The sequence below is a fragment of the Magnolia sinica genome, chromosome 11 (genome assembly GCF_029962835.1).
Source record: "Magnolia sinica isolate HGM2019 chromosome 11, MsV1, whole genome shotgun sequence".
In the NCBI taxonomy this organism is placed as follows: Eukaryota; Viridiplantae; Streptophyta; class Magnoliopsida; order Magnoliales; family Magnoliaceae; genus Magnolia; species Magnolia sinica.
The window spans coordinates 76,749,394-76,773,266 of record NC_080583.1 but is presented as its reverse complement, the minus strand read 5'-3'; the positions used below and the strand labels follow the sequence as shown (position 1 = coordinate 76,773,266).

The 23,873-nt window shown below is 38.3% G+C and overlaps 1 non-coding gene across 1 annotated transcript; it reads left to right on the top strand.

The window, feature by feature from the left end:
- Positions 1 to 5,618: 5,618 nt before the first annotated feature.
- Positions 5,619 to 5,725, top strand: LOC131219687 (small nucleolar RNA R71). The gene has a single exon (XR_009158333.1). It is a non-coding gene; the product is annotated as a small nucleolar RNA R71 (small nucleolar RNA).
- The last annotated feature ends 18,148 nt before the right edge of the window (positions 5,726 to 23,873 follow it).

The window sequence follows — 23,873 nt, the reverse complement described above, 5'->3', positions numbered from 1 at the left end:
TCATTCAATGTTGAAATGGAACCTTAATATGCAACCGAGATGTGATATGTGAGATCATGACTCAATCAATGTTTAAAAGTTCTAATCATGGGTTAACAATTTAAATTTAACTGTGAAATCTAACGGATGGCTGAATCCAAGAGTTATAAATTACCGACATTCTGTACCTTGCAATGTTAAAATCACCCTTATCCTTCACAATCACTTCAAATGCATAAGAAATTCTAGAAAAATTTTAAAATTTTCACAATTTGTACTCAAGACCAAGAAAATACTGATGAGGTAACCTAATCGCCCACCCCCAAACTAAAATCTACATTGTCCTCAATGTAAAAGAAATAAACATGCAATGCACATGGGACAACGAAAATAAAAGAGGAGCGATGGACAAATAGTACATGTATGAAAGAATCTAGAGGCTTTCCAAAAAAATATCCATGTAAGAGCGAGCCAGCATAAGAGAGAAATCAACAAAAGCAAAATGATAAAAACGCAAAAAGAAAATCCTATCTATACCACTTTCGCAGGTGCTCTCGATTGCATTTAGCGTATGCAACAAGCCTTTAAACCCCTAGGTTACCCCTAGTGGACGAGTTGTAGTCTCGTGAGGGTTTGCAGAAATGCTACCCACAAACATTGAACTACTAAGTAGGAAAATGAAATGAAATGAAAAGATGGGTTGCCTCCCAGGAGCGCTAAGTTTAACGTCTTCAGCCAGACAAGAATGGACCATGAATTAATCAATCTTGATACCCTGGGTCCGCTAAATAAATTTCCTCCACATCTTTGTTCACCAAATCATCTAAATATGGTTTCAGCCGTTGACCATTTACTTTGAAGATATTCTCGTCTGTTAGATTTTGAATCTCAACTGCTCCATGAGGAAATACTTTTACGACTCGATAAGGACCATACCACCGCGAACGTAGTTTTCCAGGAAAGAGGCGTAGCTTGGAATTGTACAATAATACTTTCTGGTTCGGTTCAAATGTCTTACAAAGAATCGACTTGTCATGGAAGATTTTTGTCTGCTCTCTATAAATTTTTGCATTCTCATATGCCTCATTTCGAATTTCCTCTAACTCATTGAGTTGAAGTTTACGGTGTGATCCGGCCTTGTGCAAATCAAAATTAAAAGTTTTGATGGCCCAATAAGCATGATGTTCTAATTCCACAGGTAAGTGACAGGCTTTCCCAAATACAAGCCTGTACGGAGACATTCCAATCGGAGTTTTGAAAGCCGTACGATATGCCCAAAGAGCATCATTCAACCGTTACGACCAATCCTTACGATCGGGGCGAACCGTTTTCTCTAAAATTTGTTTAATCTCTCGATTTGACACCTCAACTTGACCACTTGTTTGTGGATGATATGGCGTTGCAACTTTATGAGTGATGGAATATTTCTTCATTAAAGATTCAAACGGTTTATTGCAAAAATGAGTACCCCCATCACTTATAATAGCTCGAGGAGTGCTAAAACGAGAAAAGATATTCTCTTTTAAGAAACGGACCACAACTTTGTGATTATTCGTTTTACATGGCACTGCTTCAATCCACTTAGAGACATAGTCGACGGCCACAAGGATATACACATAACCGAATGACGGGGGAAATGGGCCCATGAAGTCAATACCCCAAACATCAAATATTTTAACAATGAAAATATTGGTAAGTGGCATCATGTTCCTGTGGGAAATATTACCTGTACGTTGGCATCTATCACATGTTGAGTAAAAGGCATGGGTGTCGCGAAACAGTGTAGGCCAATAAAATCCACTTTGTAAGACTTTCGCAGCTGTTTTCTTTGAACCAAAATGACCACCACAGGCATGATCATGACAAAAGGAGATTATACTATGAAACTCACTCTCAGGCACACATCTCCTAATAATCTGATCAGGATAAATTTTGAATAAGTATGGGTCATCCCAAAAGAAATGTTTAACCTCAGCAAGAAATTTGGATTTATCTTGTTTAGTCCAATGAGAAGGAAGTTGACCTGTAACAAGATAGTTTACAATGTCCGCGTACCAAGGTAATTGAGAAATAGTTAGAAGTTGTTCATCAGGGAAAGACTCATTCATTGGCAAAGGATCCACTGTGGACTCTAAGACAAGTCTAGACAAATGGTCGGCTACCACATTTTCGGAACCCTTTTTATCCCGAATTTCAATATCGAATTCTTGTAGCAAGAGAATCCACCGAATCAATCGAGGTTTAGCGTCTTTTTAGAAAGAAGATATTTCAATGCTGCATGATCTGAGAACACTATAACCTTTGATCCTATGAGATACGACCTGAATTTGTCTAGAGCAAATACCACCGCCAACAATTCTTTTTCAGTGGAAGAGTAGTTGAGCTGTGCATCATTTAGAGTCCTACTAGCATAATAAATGACATGAGGCATTTTGTTCAATCTCTGTCCTAGGACGGCTCTAACAGCATAATCTGAAGCATCACACATAAGCTCAAAAGGTAAACTCCAATTAGGTGGTTGGATGATTAGAGCAGAAGTCAGTAAATGCTTCAACTTATCAAAAGCTTGCTGACACTCATCATTAAGGACAAAAGCAACATCTTTAGCTAGTAAATTGCATAAGGGTCGAGAAATTTTGCTAAAATCCTTAATGAATCTCCTGTAGAATCCCGCATGCCCTAAGAATGATCTAATCTCCTTAACCGTTCTGGGTGGAGGAAGACTAGAAATTAAATCAATCTTTGCTTTATCAACTTCAATGCCTTTACTTGAAATAACATGCCCGAGTACAATCCCTTTTTGAACCATAAAATGACACTTTTCCCAATTCAATACCAGGTTCATTTTTTCACATCTTTCCAAGACAAGAGATAGATGGTATAAACATTCATCAAATGAAGAGCCGAAAATTGAAAAATCATCCATGAAAATCTCAAGAAAACGCTCAACCATGTCTGAAAAAATACTCATCATGCATCGTTGGAAGGTCGCAGGTGCATTACACAATCCAAATGGCATACGCCGATAGGCATATGTGCCAAAAGGACATGTAAATGTGGTTTTCTCTTGATCCTCGGGAGCAATGGGAATCTGATTATACCCGGAATAACCATCCAGGAAACAATAATAGCTATGCCCTGCCAATCTCTCAAGCATCTGGTCTATGAAAGGAAGAGGAAAGTGATCCTTCCTTGTGACCAGGTTTAGTTTACGGTAATCAATACAAACTCGCCAACCCGTAGTCATGCGCGTTGGTACTAACTCATTATCCTCATTCTTTTTCACCGAAATCCCAGACTTTTTAGGAACAACTTGAACTGGACTGACCCATGTGCTATCTGAAATGGGGTAAATGATACCAACATCTAACAATTTTAGCACCTCAGCCCGAACGACCTCTTTCATGTTAGGGTTAAGCCTCCTTTGTATTTCACGCGATGTTTTCGCGTTCTCTTCAAGATGAATACGATAAATACACACCGAGGGGCTTATTCCCTTTATGTCCGCTATTGTCCACCCAATAGCTGCCTTATGTTCTCCAAGAACATTAAGCAACTTACCCTCCTGTTCTTTATCAAGGTCAGCAGCTATGATGACAGGCAGTGTTTTAGAAGGTCCTAAAAATACATACTTGAGAGTTTCAGGTAATTGTTTAAGGTCGACTTCGGGTGGTTTCTCGATAGACGGGACCAGTTTAGACTCAGAAGGTGGAAGAGGTTCCACTCTAGCTTTCCATTTTGTTGTATTCATTTTTGGATTAGAGTCAAGCAATGCATTGACTTCCTGGATGGAACTTTCTATGTCAAAATCTTTGCCAAAATGTGCTAAACAAGTCTCAAGAGCGTCTTCGGAAGTTTCAAGGAAAGAGTCATGCACTAGACTCTCAATCATGTTCACTTCAAATATATCATCCGAGTCTGACATTTGTTATCCAACATTGAAAACGTTGAGCTTGATCTTCATGTTACCAAAGGACAACTTCATAACTCCATTCCTGCAATTTATGATTGCATTGGATGTGGCCAAGAATGGATGTCCTAAGATAACCGGGATTTAACTTGTAGGATTCTAGACAGGCTGAGTATCTAGAACGATGAAATCCACTGGAAAATAAAACTTGTCAACCTGGATTAGCACATCCTCAATAACACCACGGGATACCTTGACAGATCTATCAGCTAGTTGGAGTATTATTTTAGTTGGTTTCAGCTCACCAAGTCCTAGCTGCTCATAGACCGAATATGGTAACAAATTAACACTGGCCCCTAAATCAAGCAATGCTTTCTGAACCTTATGCTCTCCTATGACATAAGAAATGGTAGGAGCTCCTGGATCCCTAAATTTATGAGGGGTGTTGTGTTGAATCATGGAGCTGAGTTTCTCCGCAAGGAAGACCTTTTTATGAACATTCATCTTACGCTTTTGAGTGCATAAATCTTTAAGAAACTTAGCGTAAGCAGGAACTTGCTTGATAGCATCAAGCAATGGGATGTTGATTTGCACTTGCTTAAACATGTCCAATATCTCATTAAAGTTGTTTCCTTTCTTAACCGGTGCCAGACGTTGAGGAAAAGGTGCTTTAGGCACATAAGACGGCACATGAGTGGTTCCTGGAGAGTCAGAGTGTTATTGGACTTTGGATGCACTAGTATGTCTTTCCATTTCATTTTGATCTTCCGTTTTGGACTTTGATTCTTCCCTAGGCATCTCTACTTTGTTCTCGATCTGTTTACCGGACCTAAGGGTAATGATTGATTTGGCTTGCTCATGATATTGTTCTTGGTTTGAATTAGAGCCAATCTCATACTGTCCTTTTGGATTTACCACAGGTTGACTAGGGAACTTGCCCTTCTCTCTCTCACTCAATGTGACAGCAAGTTGACCCAGCTGTACTTCTAGCTTAGCAATGGATTGCGCATTTGCATGTAAACTCTGCTGGTTAGCTAGTAAAGTATGTTGGGTGTCTTTTTGAAATTGAAGTGAACTCTGCATAAAAAGATTGAGTGTATCCTCAAGAGATGGTTTCCTAGATTGTGGAGGCACTTGTTGATACTGTGAGAACTGCTGAGGTTGTTGACTGCCAACTTGAGAGTAAGGTTGCATAGGAGGATTTTCAGATGGTCCTCCTTGTTGTGGTCCTTTTGCCCAAGAAAAATTTGGATGCCTAGCCCACCCTGGATTATAGGTGTTTGAGTAAGGATCATTCTCAGTTCTCCTAAAGGTGTTCATAGTATGTACTTGTTCAGAGAGAAATTCTGGAAATGCTGAACTAGATGGACAAGATTGCGTAGGATGGGCGAGACTAGAACATATGGCACATGACTCGACTTGAGTTGTTTGTGGAGGTCCATTATTTAACATTAAAACATCCACTTTCTTTGTCAGGCTATCAATTTTGGCATAAAGATCTGGCGTGACTCCTACCTCATATATACCCCCTTTCTTCAATGGTTGAGGGCTTCTTTCACCTCTATTTGAATAGTCCCATTGCTGGGAGTTTTCACACAAGGTTTCAAAGAAATTTCATGCTTCGACATCACTTTTGGTCATGAATGACCCTCCACTAGTGGCGTCAACCATGCGACAGTTTTGGGGTGTTAGACCGTCATAGAAGTATTGAACCTGTTGCCACTTTTCAAAACCATGGTGTGGACATTTAAGAAGTAAATCCTTCCATCTTTCCCAACATTCATGAAAGTGCTCACCCTCTTTTTGTGTGAAATTTGAAATTTCTCTACGGAGAGCATTAGTTTGTGAACCGGGAAGAACTTGTTTAAGAACTTCTTAGACAGTTGGTCACATGTAGTGATAGACCCAACTCCTAGAGAATTCAACCATGCTTTCGCCTTATCCTTCAAAGAGAAAGGAAAAAGGCGCAAACGGATCGAATCGTCTGAAAAGTTTTGGAACTTAAAGGTGGAGCAAATGTCTAAGAATTCTTTCACATGATGATATGAATCCTCCCTATCTGAACCATAAAAGGAGGGTAACAATTGTATGACCCCAGGTTTAAGTTCAAAGTGTGCTGCCATGGTGGCAGGCAACACTATACATGAAGGCGCATTGAATTGGACAGGAGCTGAATAATCTCTAAGAGCTTTAGTTCCATTCTCTTCCGCCATTTCAAATAGGATATTTCTAAATCTTCTACGAAAGGTTCTTTCTATTTCAGGATCGAAAGGTGCTAGTTCTATGTTCAGAGATCTACGTCCTAGCATAAACTATGTTATCAATATAAGAAAGAAAACTAAACTAAGATGCAACCTAAGATGAATAAAACTAAAAGAAAAAGTTATGAATTCCTAAAAACAAGAGAAAGTTGTGTAAACGAGAATTGGAAGGAAGAACCCGGAAAAGGAGATGATGAATGTCTGAAGATTTGAGAGCCCCTCCTTTTGAAGACAATGTTATTTAGTAGCTTCCTTCCTCGATTCCTGTAAACAAAAAAATAATAATAAAATAAATTAGATTTCCTAAAATAATGCTAGAAAAAATCCTAAGCAACGGTTAATTTCTTAAAAAAGAAAGTTTCCAATCTTAGAAATAAAAAGCTAAGTTAGTTTCTAAAAAGGAAAAAAATTTTCTAAAACTAGAAAATAGAAAGTTACTTGAAAGAATAATCAAAATCTAAAATAGAACATAGGAAATTTATAAAAAAGAAAGCCTAGAAATAGAAAATTTCTAAAAAAAATAAAACCCAAATTCTAAAAATAGAAATTAGAAAAAAAATAGAAAATTTGGAAAGAGATTACCAAATTAGTAGTTTATGTCAGGTCCCTACAAAACAGGAAATAGGTTAGTTTCTAAAAAAAAATTTAACCTAAAGTTAGTATAAAAAAAAACTAAGACTATGAATTATGATAAGAGAGAATCCTAAATCCAATTGGACTGAAACAGTCCCCGGCAACGTCGCCAAAAACTTGATGTTTTATTTAAACTAACTTGATTTAAATGATTTTAAACTCGCAAGTATACGAATCAGATGTAGATATGGTACGTATTACGAGATCGTTCCCACGAGGACTGGTTGTCACAATTCAAAATTAAAGACTCTTCTTAACTAATCCAACAAATATTTGAGATAGTAATTGAGTAAACTAAATAAAAATCAATGGAAAAATAACCAAGAGCAATAAGGAAAATTCAATCAAGGAGAAGACTAGGACTTTCGAATCCACCTCTAATTATTATAAACCTTGTTCTACCTGTTGATTCACCCTAATTTAGATTGATATCAAAATAAATAAAGCGCACTCTATGTCCTTGGTCGTGTACACAGAATGTATAATTCCTTAAAGCACTTTCCATCCATGATCAGGCATGGAGGGATGTAGATTCCTGTTTCTTCCTCTATAGGAACTTGTTCATGGTCAGACACAAGCGCCTAGAATAATATTCCAAACAATATCCATAACTAGATTTTAGTTAAACTCATAGCATGGAGAAGTACGGAAATTCCAGTCAAGTACACCAGAAAAAGAAATAAATCAATTAAATCAACATGAAATCAATACATAACAAGGGTTATTCAAATTAGGGGCTTCATCTCAGCCCTAGCTAGAAGATTAGCAATCCATGAATTCAAATAAAAAGAAAGAAAAATAAAATTGATACAAGGAAAACATTCCTCTCTCTCTTCTTCTCTTTTCTTCTCTTTCTCTTCTCTGGATCTATTCCCTGGCTCCCCTCCCCCTTCTCTACGTTTTGCATCCCTTTTTGTAGCTGGTGGAGTGGCTGGAATGGAGAAAATCGGGTTTGGAAAGCTGTCGTATGCGCAGCGAAAGCCCTTTTCGCAGCAAACTTCTGTATCTGCAAAAGTCCCTCATTCTTCGCATTTTTTTCGTAAAATCAACGTCACCTAAGACGTTTTTGGCTGTTCTACATGATGGACGGATCAGATCTTCCATTTGATCGAAGATGGTGGGCCACAACCGCCCGGAAGTCGGCTTTTCGTGGACGTGATGCTCGGTGGGCCCCACATAAGTGTTTTCGGGGAAATCCACCCCGTCCATTGGATGCACGACGAAATTTCGGTCAGATATGGATGGTTTTGAACATCCATTGACGCGACCCATAGAAGAAATTACAATAAAATCAATTTTGAACGTCACGGGACAGTCCACTTGTGGCCTCTGTATCTCACACATGTGCACGTATGGGCACAAACTGTAAACATGGTTTTGTAGCTCTTGAACCCGTCTACATGATGAACGGCTTGGATCAGACTAACGTGTTACCGGTGGGGCCCACAGCGGTCCATAAAAACGGACTTTCCGTCCGTTACACGCGCCAGAAACAGAAGTTTCCGTTTTTGAAAGGAGGAAGTCGGGTCAGCGCTGCTGACCGACTTAGGCTCGTTCGGTGCACAGGCAGTGCACATGTGCACCATGCACATGTCACATAAGGTAGGGTCCACTGTGATGCTTTCGAGAAATCCAATCCGTCCATCCTATTACTCATCTTATTTAAACCATCTAAGTCAACTTTGAAGTATATCCAGATTGTAGGTGGGCCTAAAATTGAAGATTAATGGGCTAATCTGTCTGTTGGCCCACTTCTCGAGATATCCAATGGTTGAAATTTAATATGTACGGTTTATTTATGGCCTCCAGGTCATGTATGAAGTTTCGAGTCAATCGGATGGCAGAAACCATGTGATCTTGCATTTTGGACCATTTTCGGGCCTTTTTAACGTGAACGACTTGATTTCCATGGGTCCCTGGCATGTAAATTCTTCAGTCTTAGTTCCCTGGAGTGCGTCCCTTGCTCTGGTGACTTCGGAGTGTCAAATTCATACTTGTAGTACTCTTTTTCCATCAACGCTCCTGATTTCATCCTGCAACAAAAATATAATTAAAATATTCCATTAAGCATTATCATGTACGTAAACTTATGCAATAATTAGGGTCTGATAGGTTGCCAAGAATCCACTTGTAGGTTTTCGGGATGCTACCTTGCTTGATTCGAGGACGAAGAGATTTGTCAGATCTCCGAACTTCTCATGGATCTAATCATCAATGGATGAGAGTTGTGAGGATTTGGAAGTGATTCCATCACCTAACCATGCCCAGGAGACAAGGCAAACAACAGGTTTACCAATCCCACAACCAATCATAAGAGAATTGTGAAAGTTAGGAAGGATTCTGTCACCCTATAATGCCCAAGGGACGATGGTGAACAACAGGACTTACTAATTTCACAATCACAATTCAGGAAAAGAAGATATCTCAAGCTATCGTAGATCTATTGTAATTTGTCACAAACCATTAAAAACTAAAAATATTCCTTCATAATCAAACTAGAATCCAAGAGAGTTCAACAAAATATGAATCAAAACAAAGCAAACATCTCAATCATACTACAAGCTTCACCTCTTAGCCCTAGCTAAGAGGTTTAGCCAACCATAGACATGATTGAACTAAAATCTCTTAAAAAAAGGATAAAAACAACTAACAAAATGGAAGAAAAACTCTTAGCAATGGCTTATCCATGCTTTTGTTCCACTCCTCAAACCCTAGAAGATACCTAGGAATGCCCTAGGGTTTCCTATTTATAGTTGTGCATTACCTCTTTTCGCACCGAGTTGAAAATTTTCATAAATCGCCTCAAATTTATGCAGTCTGCGCAAAATCTGCGTAACCCTCGACTAATCGTGGACCATCCTCGACTGGTCGAGGGCCACCTTCGACTGGTCGTGGACCACCCTCGACTGGTCGAAGATCGCATAAATTTAGAATCTGATGTTACTAGAGTTCGAGTCGAAGTTTCCTCGACTATTCTTGTAAGAGCCAGAACTAGTCGAGCGGAAGCCAGAACTAGTCCTACGGAAACCAGGACTAGTCGAGCGGAAGTTATGACTAGTCGAGCAGGAGCCAGGACTAGTCGAGGATCACAGAAATTTACTTCAAAACTTCAACTCTCTTCATTCTTAACTTGGTTTTCTTAGATCTTTGGCATGTGAATTCTTCATTCTTGGTCTTCTAAGATCCAATCCTTGGCTTGGTGATTCTTGAGCCTTAAATCCATGCTTTTAGCATCCTTTTCAATCTAAGTTCTTAAATTCGCCTTACAACATAAACATAATTAAAATAAAACATTAAGCATTATCATGTTCATAAAGCCAAGTAATAAATGGGATCCAATATGTAATATTTGACCCTCAACACATGCCACAGAAAACAGTAGAGAGGGGACGCACACTTTAGGTTTGTGTGTGGGTTCCACTGTATTGTTTATATACCATCCAACTCGTTAATTATGTTCAAACCATGTGGATGAAGGGATACTCCAAAATCCAGTATATTCTAACACTGAGATGAGCCACGCCATGTGATTTAGAAGTTTTATGCATGATTTAATCACTGTTCTTGATGGTGTAGCCCACCTGAGTGTTGGGTCTGTATGATTTTTGAGGCTTCACATTGTATGGACAGGGCCTATCTGATGAACGGTTTGGATGCCTGACATGCATAACAGTGGGCACCAAATAGATTGGACTGTACGGGATCATTCCAAAAAAAAAAAAAAGTGTATGTATAGGGATTTAGAAATGTAAAAAAGCTTAGGTGATGAAAACGAAGGTTGGTACAAGATGTGTGGTTCCAACCAACATGTTGTACAGATTATAGCCCACATATTGGCTCCATTCTACAAAGTTCAAGCGCCCACCCATGTGTTAAGGTCCCCATAACATTTGTTTGATCTTAAGAGCTTTGTCTTTGTTGTTGTCTCTCTCTCTCTCTTTCTCTCTCTCTCTCCAACCATGTGATCTTTTCGTTTGGCCACACAATGTCTAGATGGACCACAACTGATTTTACAGTAAACTTAGCTTTCTCGAGCTTTTGTTCTTCTTTTTTTTATGGGTATGCACACAATGTCTAGAGAAATAAAATGATGCTATTGTGGTGATGTCTCCGGAATTGAGAATCGTGGGCCCATGTGGTATGTGTCTAACATCCAACCCGTCAGCAGATGTAAATCAATATTATGATTAGACGAACCAAAATTATTGAGTAGTGGGCCAATTCATAGAAAATAATATACACCACTCAAAACATTCAAATTCAATTGCAACCTATTTAATGATTTGATCGGCTTGATTATTTGTTCATGGGACCGCCATAGTGGGTTTCATATGTTAGACGGGTTGGAAGTTTCACACATACCATGTGGGCCCACAAGTCTTGACTTTCACTAATTTTGAATATATATATAGATGAGGGCATTTTTTGTAATTCCTCTCTTTAAAAGCACCTACATGTGATTTCAAGTCGTGGAGTCACTATTTGGTAAAAAGTGGATTTTAGGGGAATTTTGCAGTAAAAATAAAAAATAAAATTTAACTAATTTATTATTTAATTGCATATTGAAATTTCAAATTATTTACTAATTTATAATACATTTTTTAATTCTTTATGAGAATTTTCCTATAGCATCTTGAGGAAAACCTCATAATTTAAAAAATCTCACGTGACGTTTTGGAGAACGAGATTTGTCATTGTGGGTTGGAACCCAAGACCAAAATGTTGAAAAAACAGGCTGTCTAGCATTGAGCCATGGCTTATATCCTATTTCTTATCAGTTTTACTGCATGTAGTCTCGATTGCACCGACAAGGGCGCGTTTTGGACACACGATTGATTTGAATTGCAAACGTTCCTACTAATGGATAAGAAATCTATGACCCCAACAATTAGAACCCGTTTGGATGCATGATTAGATTGACTCCTGATTAAATTTCAACCTGAATTTGATTGTGAGCATTGTGTTCCATTAAGAAATCAAGAATTAGATGGATATGATCTTCTAATCTATAAAACTTTAAGCATATCATCCATCCACTAAAAGACCCATTAGTTCAATGGTCCAGATCACCGGACGGCGGACCCCACGTACCCAAAATGGCCACACAACGACACAATTCCGCTTCGGATTCCAATAATTCCACTTCATTAAGCCTATAAACCTAATGTGATTAAGATGCTATGATTCAAGATTCCCACATGCAATCCCCATTCCCTTGTCCCCCATTAATCAAACATAGAGAGCAACACCAAAGCATGTTACAACTAAACTAGTGTTGTAATGTTAGTGAGACCATCCTTAATATCATATAATACAAGTGAAATATTCACATACAATGTTGTATATGAACTTTCACATACAATGCTTTCTTTCCCGCGAGAATTTTACTTGCATAGAACATCCGACCCGTGCATAAATCGGGCAACGAAATAGAGATTTGTCCGGTTACAAATCCGAACCAATGCACTTATTAAGTGGACCACGGCCGTAGATTGAATCAAACCACCGGATTTCCAATGATTTTGGACCTTTTCAGATCTGATCGCATTTTTTTATTCTTATTTTCATTAGTGTTATAGGCTTTTATGGTGATCCGGGTCTTAATACCTATGGATTAAAAGGGTATGATCATCAATTAGGCCAAGCTAGCACGATGGTTAGGCCATGCGAGCATGACGATCATGTGACCGCGCTGCTTCTCTCTCTTAATTTGTAGAATACCACTCATCGTGATCATAGTTTAAAAACTTGACTCGGCTCACCTGAGTCAACTCGAGTGGACCGGATTTCACTACGACTCAGCATCACTCAATCAAAACTTAAGAAAACCCTAACTCAATTTGAAAAAAATTCTGCAGAACCCACAAAACTTTAAGTTGGCACAACTCACATTTTTTATATGTTATTTATATTTTTAAATATTTAATACTACTAAAAAAAATAGAAAATTTTAGTATGAAAATGGAGAAACTGGCCGAAGTTTTTGAGTCGACTCAGCTCAACTAGGTTTTGAGTCGAGTCGAGTTTTTGTGCTCTTAAACTACGGCCATGATTATGAATTAGAAAATGGGCCTGGCCAGCAAGATCGAGGAGATTAGGGCGACTAATCAGAGGGCTGTCTATATGCAGTACTTGATTTGGAAAGTGGTTATTGATTGAAAACATGGTTTAAATCATGGGTCCACAATCATAGGTGGATGTCCCAAACATTAAATAGTATTAACCTTAGGCCGTTGAGCTGGGCTGGGCTCAGGCTCATGGGCTAAAAGGTAGCATGTGGAAACTGTAAGTGGGCCATGATCGAATTCAGACCGGGCCTCAAATATAGACACTGTTTAAGCATGGGCCTACCCTAAAAAATCAGGCCTGATACCAGCCCAAGGAACTAAATTCAAACCCAAGCCGGATCAGTAGAAGGTTTGGCCCAAATGTCTAATGGGCCAGCCCTGCCCGTACACGGCCCAGGTTAATTTTAGTTGCATTCAAGGGGACGCGGATTTGAAGTTCCTTCGCAACGACGCTGAGTGGGCCCCACCTAGATGTTTGTAGGAAATCCACCCGGTACATCTGTTGTTCTAGCTCATTTTAGTACGTGGGAACAAAAATGAGATGTATATAACACTCAAGTGAGCCACACAAGAGGAAATAGTGGGAATTCAGCAAGCATCGTTGAAGCATTCCTATGGCCATAAAAGTTTTGTATCAGGCTATATTTCTGGTTTTTTCACTTCATCACATTAGGAATGACCTTATAAACGGTTTGGATAGCATATAAACATCAAGGTGGAGCCCAGGAAGATTTCAAGAGTAGGAATTTCTTTCCCCAAATTTCCCTCTCGTGTGACCCACTTGAGTTTTTTTATCCATCTCGTTTTTTCCTCCCGTACTGAAATGATCTCAAAAAACATATGGACGGAATGGATTTCTCACATACATTGCAGTGGGCCCCACTCAGCATCCTTGCGCAGTAACTTCATGTGAAAGGCTTTAGCAGGAAATCCGCGTCCCATGACTTGAAATTGTTCCATGTTTGGATGGAAAAGGGAGGTAGAAAACACAATGGATCGCATTTTGGTGCACTAATCTACTTCCCAATGTTCCTATTTTGGTGAAAATTACATGTGGACAGCTATTGCATCAGTTAGAGCCGTCAATCCATTAATCCAACCCACTCTTGAAGGGTTAGCATTCAAAAATCACATTGGTCAAAACATCCTAACCATCAAATCATGGGACATTATTCATTGGCCCATAAATATTAGAGGTTTTTACCCGAAACTGATAGTGTATGATATACATTTGACTGTACAGATAGAACGTATAAATTACCAGAAAAACCAGAAGCTATGTGGGCCCCGACTCTTGTTATGTTTCAGAAATCCAGTCTAATCATAAATTGAGTAATCATTTTAAGGGTAAGTATAAAAAACCATCCCCATCCATGATTTAGGTGGATCATATGAGTAGAAACGGTGTACACGGCGATGCCCACACTCCAAATTATTTCTCTTAGTGTGATCCACCTTAGTCCTGATTTTTGGGCCTTAGGCCTAATTTTTTCGTGGAATTTAATGGTTGGAGTGGATTTCTTTTAGTCATCATGGTGGGCCCTATAACAATCAAGGATGAATGTCTCTCTTAACTGTTTCCTTTGTTATGGCCCATCTATATCATAGATCAGCTTGATTTTTTGATCTTTGGCCTAACCTATGATTATGCATTTGATAGTCGGAGTGGATTTCACATACACATCGCAATGGGGTCAGGCGTGTCTTGTAACTTTTTTTTTTATATATTAACATAGGAATGTTGAAGTCTCTAAAACGATTGCGGGAGGACATGGATTGGTTGATCCTGGTAGGTGCTCATCCATTTTGACATATCATTTTAATGCCTGAGTCCAAATGATGTGATTTTAAAGTCATTTTAAAGTTCATCAAATTATATTTCTAACGACTGCAAAACACCTAACTCAGAAATATAACGAGAGAGTTATGACCATTTTCGAGGGACCAGTGATCTACGGTTAGTACCGGCGATCCATAGTGAGGATCGGTGAACCATGGTAAATTTGGGCCCGCTTTTGGGTAATCAATTTGTGTCCAAATGAGGTGATTTCAATTTCATTTGAAAGTTTATCAAATTACATTTCCAACGAATACAAGATCACCTAAATCAAACATGTAACGAGGGAGTTATGATCATTTTCATGGACCCGATCATCCATAGTGAGTACTAGCGATCTACAGTGAACATCGGTGAACTACTGTAACTTTGGGCTCACTTTTTGGCAATCAAATAGTGTCTATGAGGTGATTTTGAATCCATTTAAAATTTAGTCAAATTACTTTTCCAACGAATACAAGATCACCAAAATCGGACATGTAATGAGGGAGTTATGATCATTTGCATGGGACTAGTGATCCATAGTGAGTATCGGCGATCCACAATAAGAATCGACAAACTACAATAGCTTTGAGCCCACTTTTGAACAATCAAAAGGTGTCCAAATGAGGTGATTCCAAAGCAATTTGAAAGTTCATCAAATTACATTTTTAATAAGTACAAACTCACACAAATCAAATATGTAATAAGGGAGTTATGATTATTTTTGTGGGATCTGCGACCTATATGGAGTTATGATAGTTATGCCCGTTCAATCGTTTCAACATTCCTCTACTATAACATTCATCAATTTCAACATTTTTCTTAGTCATCCATTTCAAAATTCATCTATTATAAAATTCTTCAATTATAAAATTCATCCATTTCACAGACTCCCACCATCGATACCATATTTTTAAAAAAAAATGAAAAAAAATATATTTATAAAGGGAACTACTACACCCTCCTCCCTTCCCTTTCATAAACTCACATCATTGATATCACAAAAAAAGAAAAAAAAAATAATACACAAAAGTCATCCTAACCTATTAAAAAATATTTTTTAAAAAAACATTTAATAGCTCACCAGAATAGAGAAAATGGCATCAAAACCTCACCGGATTGGGTCCCATGGAGGTGTCAGTGGTCCTAACAGCCAAATAGTCCCCTCGCATAAAAAAACAAAGAAGAAAGAGAAAGAAAATGTCATTTGCAAAGGACCCACATATTGAACCCATCCCACATCTTATGTGAGGCCCAATCCGGTGAGCTTTTGACACATTTTCTCTATTCTAGTGAGTTATTGAGTGTTTTTATTTTTTTATTTTTTTAACTCAAAGCATTAATCAAAAAAAATTTCTTTCTAGTGAGCTATTGAGTTATCCAAGCCGTCCACATGAAAGAAATTTTAATTGCATGTCATCTTTCCAAGTTTGAAGGTAAAACTCATCATAGATGGAACACACAGGAGGAAACAGTTCGAAATTAACTCATGGCATTAATGCAGTTGTGGGCCACATACAACTTCATTTTTTTTTTAAATAACTATTTTATGGGTTCACGACTATCCGATTAAAATGAATGGATTAGATCGGGCCAGGGGTGGCCCCAATAATTAATTTAATGAAGCTTATACTCTCATTTTCAAAAGGCTCTCTTGACTTCCGAGAAAAGCTAATATAGTGTGAGGGAATGACCGGCAGAGGAGTATTTTCGTTCTAGAAAAAGTCAAATAATGTCAGAGGGCTAAAAGAGTCATGGCTTGAATTTTTGGCATCGACTCTTATATTACATCATAATTTAGGACTATTTTAATTAATAACACATACAAATCTTGAAGTCCATTCATTATATTATAAGTTATGGTCCACCCAACCAATAACTTCTAACTTTTTATATGTGTATGAGATCCAATACATTGGCCTTATCAAGATGATCACCTTGTAAAAAATAAAAAATATCTACTTCTTAAAGTCCATTCATTAAAATTTATTTTATAAAAGTTCATTTACAGTTAAGTTATTTTCTTAATAAGTTTATTACCTTAATTTATTATTTACGAAACTAAAGGATAAATTTGACTTGTTTTTTAGTGTTCCACACATTTCTTATACCGTCGACAATATGATCAAGGAGTGGTTCAAGGAATATCGCAATGAATTACACAAGCGGAACAAGCGGTGCGTGAACCACGAGGAGGGCGCATTGTCCGCCCCACGGCACGTGACTCATGACGACTGGTGGATACTCTGCAATAAATTTTCGTCTGATTCTTTTTAGGTAATATTTACATATTTACGATATCTTAAGGTAACAATTAAATTTGTAATTAATAACAATGCATTATGAATAATGTGTTCAGAAGAGGAGCAAAATAAATTTTCATAATAGGGAAAAGTTAGAAGTGAACCACGTAGCTGGTTCAAAGTCATTTTTACAACTTCGTCACTACATGGTAAGAAATTACTGGTAATTATTAAGTTGATATATTCTTTCCATGCATTTATATTAACTCTATTGTCTTTTCGATTGCGCAGCGAGATTCCGTCACTGGCCGGGAGCTCGGACCAGTAGACCTTTACAGAGGGACTCACTGTCGGCAGCGACAGGATCTTGGGTACATCCTAGAGCCAGCGAGATTTGGATAAAAATTCTTACATTGTAAAATTTAATTGCATTGAATTATAATAATGTCATTTGTTATGAAAATTCATATGTTTTCATTACAAACAGCGATAGACACCTTACGTAGTCAGCCCACTCACGATAGTACTCAGCGGAGTGAGCCAGAGATCCTGAGTGAGGTGCTTGGCACCCGTTCTGGATATGTGCGTGGGCTTGGCCATAGTGTCAAGCTCAGGGCACCCGCTAGAGCTGCCTCCACTCGATCCATCGTCGTTGGCGAGAGCACCATACACCGAGCTGATATCACAGAGAGAGAGGTTCAACAGCTACAGGTCGTCGTCCATGACATTAGAGAGCAACTGGAGAGGCAGAGTGAGCAGCTGGAGAGGCAAAGGGAGGAGCAGGAGAGGAGAATGGAGGAGCTGGCAAGGCAGAGGGAAGAGCAGAAAAGGAGGAGGATGGAGGAGTAGGTGAGGCAGAGGAAGGAGCAGGAGAGGAGAATGGAGGAGATGCGAGTGGAGCATGAGCGACGGATGACGAAGATATTTTAAGCTCTCGCTGCACGCTTACCCACAGATGCCCCACCACCTCCGCCTTCATCTTTGTGATTTTATCTTTTTTATGATGTTAAACTTATATGTATTTATGCGTGAATGAATGTGATGTGGATGAATGTAGTTTATGTTTGGATGAATGTAGTTTATATTTGGATGGATTTACGTACTTTGGGTTTAAATGGATGTGAATGTGAATATGATTAAATATATTACATAATAGGTGTATATCAGGAATTTTGTGCTGGAATATTGCAAAAAAAAAAAAAAAAACAGAGAGAGACTTTTACCTACGAAACTTTTCATAGGTAAAAGTCTCATCCACATTTTTTACCTATGACAATTTTCGTAGGTAAAAGTCTCATCCATGTTTTTACCTATGAACATATTCGTAGGTAAAAGTTCTGTAAATATTTTTAACTACGAATATATGCGTAGGTAAAAGTTTTGTAAATATTTTTAGTTTTGAAAATATTGTTAGCTACGAAAATCTTCGTAGGTAAAAGTTTTGTAAATATTTTATTTATAAATATTTTTAGCTACGAAAACATTCGTAGGTAAAAGTTATGTAAAAATTTAAAATTTTTGTAAGTAAAAGTGTTGTAAATATTTTTACCTACGAGTACAAGTTTTGTAAATATTTTTACCTTCGAAAATATTCGTACGTAAAAGTTTTGTAAATATCTTTACCTACGAAAAAAAGTGTCGGTAAAAGTTTTTTACTGATTTTTACCGACGAAAAATTTCGTCTGTAAAAATCTTGCCATTGCCAACGATCCACATTTTCATCAGTAAAAACCTTTACCTACGAAAAATATATGATTTAGCGATAAAAGTGGGTTTTCTTGTAGTGATATATATATATATATATATATATATATATATATATATATATATATATATATATATATATATATATATATATATATATATATATATAACACACACACACACACGGTAATAGTCTCCTGCGCACCCTACCGCAGAGACCTCTTACACACCAAATTACCACCGGTTATGCCAACTTCAACAAGTATGCTGTAAGTCACTAGCGTGAGTGTGTGGGGGTGTGTGGGGGTGTAAAAAAATAAAAATAATAAATAATTAAAAAAAGGTCAACCTCATTGGAACTTTCCATGAGATCGAGCTGTGTGGGCCCCACCATGATGTGGATCGGACATCAACACTGTGCATTTGGTGGGTCCCCTTTAGGTTATGGGATATCTCCAAAATCAGCCGTATACAGAACTCAAGTGGGCCATACCATCTAAAATCAATTGAATACATGACTAAAACATCTAAAAGTACTTCGTGGAGCCTACCTAAGTTTTGGATGCAACTGAAACTTGGTCTAACTCCTCATCCAAGCGGGACACACACAATAGACGGGATAGATTTGTGAACCACATCTCAGAGGGCCCAATAAACAATCATGAAGGTTTTAATGGGCGGGTAATCCCTTCTCAGATATTGCTATATGTGGTGTGGCCCACCTAAGTCATGGATTGACCTAATTTCTAAGCTTGTAGCCCACTAAGAAATGGTGCATCTGACTGATGAGGTAAATGTTCAACACACACCATGGTGGGGCCCATGCAGCTCAACCTCATGGGATGTTCCCATGAGGTAGACCTCACAGTACCATTTATATATATATATATATATGGAAATGGTACTATAAGGTCGAGCGCATAGATGCATAACATACGGTCGAGTCGTGTCTTAGTGTGAGCTGTTGGATGATAAATTTTCAAAATATACAGTGGAGATGTCATTCCGAAAAAAAGGGGCAAAACCAAATAAATTGGAGTTATACAATCTTGGGGTGCGCTGCAGTCACCAATTATGTGTGGTCCTCGATGATATATGTGTTATATCCATACCGTCTATCCATTTTGAGATATCATTTTAAGGCTTTACTGTAAAACTCAGGCAGATCCAAACCTCAAGTGAACCACGGCACATGAAGTGGGGACAATGATGCCCACAGTTAAAACCTTTCTACGACCCATCATAATGTTTATTTTACATCCAACCTGTCTATAACGTCACACAGAACTGGATGAAGGGACCAAACAAATATCATCTTAATCCAAAACTTTTGTGGTCCTAAGAAGTTTTCAATGGTAGGCGTTCCATCCCTACTACTTTCTATGTTATGGTCCACTTGAGCTTTGGATCTGCTTAATTTTTGTGCTAATGCCCTAAAATGATTTTTCCAAATCGATGGACCGTGTGGATATAATACTTATATCATGTTGGGGCCACGGAACTTAGCGACGGCAACATGGTCGGTGGCATGTGGCACTGGCACACACGGAAGGGGACGCGGATTAGATACTGACAGGTTGAGTAGCGAGTTGGCTACTGAAGTGATGTTACTAAGTTATGTGGGTTCCACACCGTCCATCCATTTTTAGATAACATTTTAGGGCATGGGCCAAAGAATGAGGCAATTAAAAAGCTGTAGTGGACCCCATCACAGAAAAAACTGGGGAGAGTGATTCCCACCGTTTAAACTATCCTAAGGCCCACCATAATGTTTATTTGAAATCCAACATGTTCAAAAGTTAAAAATAAAGACATGAAATAAGGGAAAACACAAATATCAGGTTGATCTAAAACTTTTGTGGCCTTTAGAAGTTTTTAATGGTGGGCGTCACTATCCCACTGTTTTCTGTGCTAGGATCCATTGGAGCTTTGGATTTAACACGTTCTTTGGATATTGCCCTAAAATGATCTCTCCAGATGGATGGAAGGTGTGGATACAAAACATACATCATGGTGGGCCACGGAGCTTGGTGACATCACTTCGGTAGCTAGTCTCGCTACTTAATCTGTCAGTAGGTAATCCGCGCCCCGCGGAAGGGAGCAGATTAGGTGCAGCCTCCGCCTAACCTAGGACAGTGTGTCCCTCATCGTGGGGCCCAACTTGATCTACATATTGTGTACCCACACGGTCCATCTGTTTTGGAAGACAATTTTAGGTCCTGATTCCAAAAATAAAGAAGGTCCAATTCTAAGGTGAACCATACTATTAGAAACAATGGCGATTGAATACTCTACCATTAAAAACTTCCCATGGCCCACTGTAACGTTTACATCATGCTTATTTTCCATCTAACCTGTTGATATGTTACATAAACCTAGATTAAGTAAAATAAAAAAATATATCAACCTCATCCAAAATATAAGTGGCCCATTAATTGTCAATCACAACCTTTTATTATGGTTTGGTCCACCAAAGAATTGAATCTGCTTCAGGTTCTGAATCATATCTTAGAATGAACTATAAATACAGATGGGTGGAGTGGATATAAAATTCATACGTCAATGTGGGCCTACAATAAGGGTCGCACCGTCTTGGGTCAGGCCTGAGCCGCACCTAATACACTCCCCACGCAGACAGTTTGTCCTCTGGATTATGCAGGAATGAATTTTTATCTACACAGATAGGTGGGCCCATTATAATGTTTATGAGAAATCCACCACGTTCATTCATTTTTTTTTTGTCATGTTAGGACGTGGGAAGAATAATGAGGTATATATATATAATTCAACTAGGCCACACAACAAGAAAATGTGAGTAGTTAAATGCCTACCGTTGAAACCTTCCTAAGGTCTACTATTATTCTTATATGCTATCTATATTATTCACAGAGTCATTCTTACTAGGACGAACTGCAAATACAAAAATATTAGCTCAATCCAAAACTTTTGTAACCCACCAATGTTCACCAGCAGACATCCATTCATCATTATTTCCTGTCGTGAAGCCTACGTGATTTTCGAATCTACCCCACTTTTTGGCTCATGCCTTAAAGTGAAATAATAATAAAAAATAGATGGACGGTGTGGATTTCTCACAACATGATGGTAGACCCTAACTAACTTCCTATCACATTAAGCTTCCTTGAGTAGTTGTCGCATCTTTCCGCATTTTGAATGTTTGTCATCTAATGGCTCACACTAAGACATGACTTGACCGTATGTTATGGTTCTATGCGCTCGACGTTATAGTACCGTTTCCCACATTATCTATATATATAAGCCCCAAATATGAACGGTCCACGTAATCTTGTGGGAAAAACCACAAGTTTTGAAAATCTCTTGAGAAATTGTCAACATACGTTACACAGACAGGGTGTTTACACACGTAGAGTAAGGTGTGCATGCAATTAATTGGACAACAGCATTAGTTGTGATAACTGTCATGAGTATAGAACATCCAAAATATTCAAGAGGTTGTCCAATCACGAACATAACATCCAATCTGTTCAAAAGGTTGTTAACATTAAAAATAAAATTTAAAAATTTAAAAATTTAAAAATTTAAAAAAAAAACCTGACGAAAAAATCAGATCGACACTCTAATCAGATAGTCTGACCACAGAAAACAATGAATGGATAACTGTTGATCTGGTCCGAAGAACACCTAGGACCCACTTGATTTGTTGTGGATCTGTCTGATTTTTGTGCTTGATCTTCTTCACGGTGAGGCCCCCCTTCAGATGGGTTGCTGTTTGATACACATGGCATGCTGGCAATCATGTGCTGGTTGGACAATAACACTGCCGTGCAACTAGTTGAGAATGAAACCACCTCGTTTACATGCAGAGTGATCACATTTTGTTAAAGTGTCGACCTGTGTGGGCTCCACAGATGTTTTCTGAAAATCCAGCCCGTCCATCAATTGCACCCTCTATTCTTAGTCCCAAATCCAAAATATCAGCCTGATCCATAACTCAGGTGGGCCATGCCACAGAAAACAGTAGAGAGGGGACACCGGAGCTTTAGGTTTGTGTGTGGGGCCCACTGTATTGTTTATATACCATCCAACTCGTTCATTATGTTCAACCCATGTCGATGAAGGGACCACCAAAGTCCAGGATATTCTAAGACTCAGATGAGCCACGCCATGTAATTTAGTAGTTTTATGGATGATTTTACACTATTCTTGATGGTGTAGCCCAGTTAAGTTTTGGGTCTGTATGATTTTTGGGTTGTACCATTGTATGGACAGGGCCTATCTGATGCACGGTTTGGATGTCTGACATGCATAACAGTGGGCCTCAAATAGATTGAACTGTATGGGATCATTCCACAAAAAAATGTGTATGTATAGGGATTTAGAAATGTAAAAAAGCTTAGGTGATGAAAACGAAAGTTAGTACAAGATGTGTGGTTCCAACCAACATTTTGCACAGATTCTAGTCCACATATTGGCTCCATTCTACAAAGTTCAAGAACCCACCCATGTGTTAAGGTCCCGTAACATTTGTTTGATATTAAGAGCTTTGTCTTTGTTGTTGTTTCTCTCTCTCTCTCTCTCTCTCTCTCTCTCTCTCTCTCTCTCTCTCTCTCTCTCTCTCTCTCTGATATTAAGAGCTTTGTCTTTGTTGTTGTTTCTCTCTCTCTCTCTCTCTCTCTCTCTCTCTCTCTCTCTCGTGATCTTTTCATTTGGCCACACAATATTGGCTAGATGGACCACAACTGATTTTGTAGTGAACTTAGTTTTCTCAAGCTTTTCTTCTTCTTCTTCTTCTTTTATTATTATTATTATTATTATTATTTTAAATAGGTAAGCTTGAGAGAAATAAAATGAATGATGATACTGTGGTGATATCACCAGAATTGAGAATAGTGGGTCCACATGGTATGTGTCTGATTCCAATCCATCAGCAGGTATAAATTAATATTATGATTAGATGAAATAAGATTATAAAGGATTCAATCATAAAGTGGACCATTCCATAGAAAATAATATACACCACTCAAAACATCCAAATTCAATTGTAGCCCATTTAATGATTTGATCGGCTTGTTTATTTGTTCATGGGACCGCCATAGAGGGTTTCATATGTTAGATGGGTTGGATGTTTCACACATACCATGCGGGCCAACAAGTCTCGACTTTCACTAATTTTGAAAAAAAATAAAAATTAGATGTGGCCATTTTTCGTGATTCCTCTCTTAAAAAGCACCTACATGTGATTTCAAGTTGTGGAGTCACAATTTGGTAAAAAGT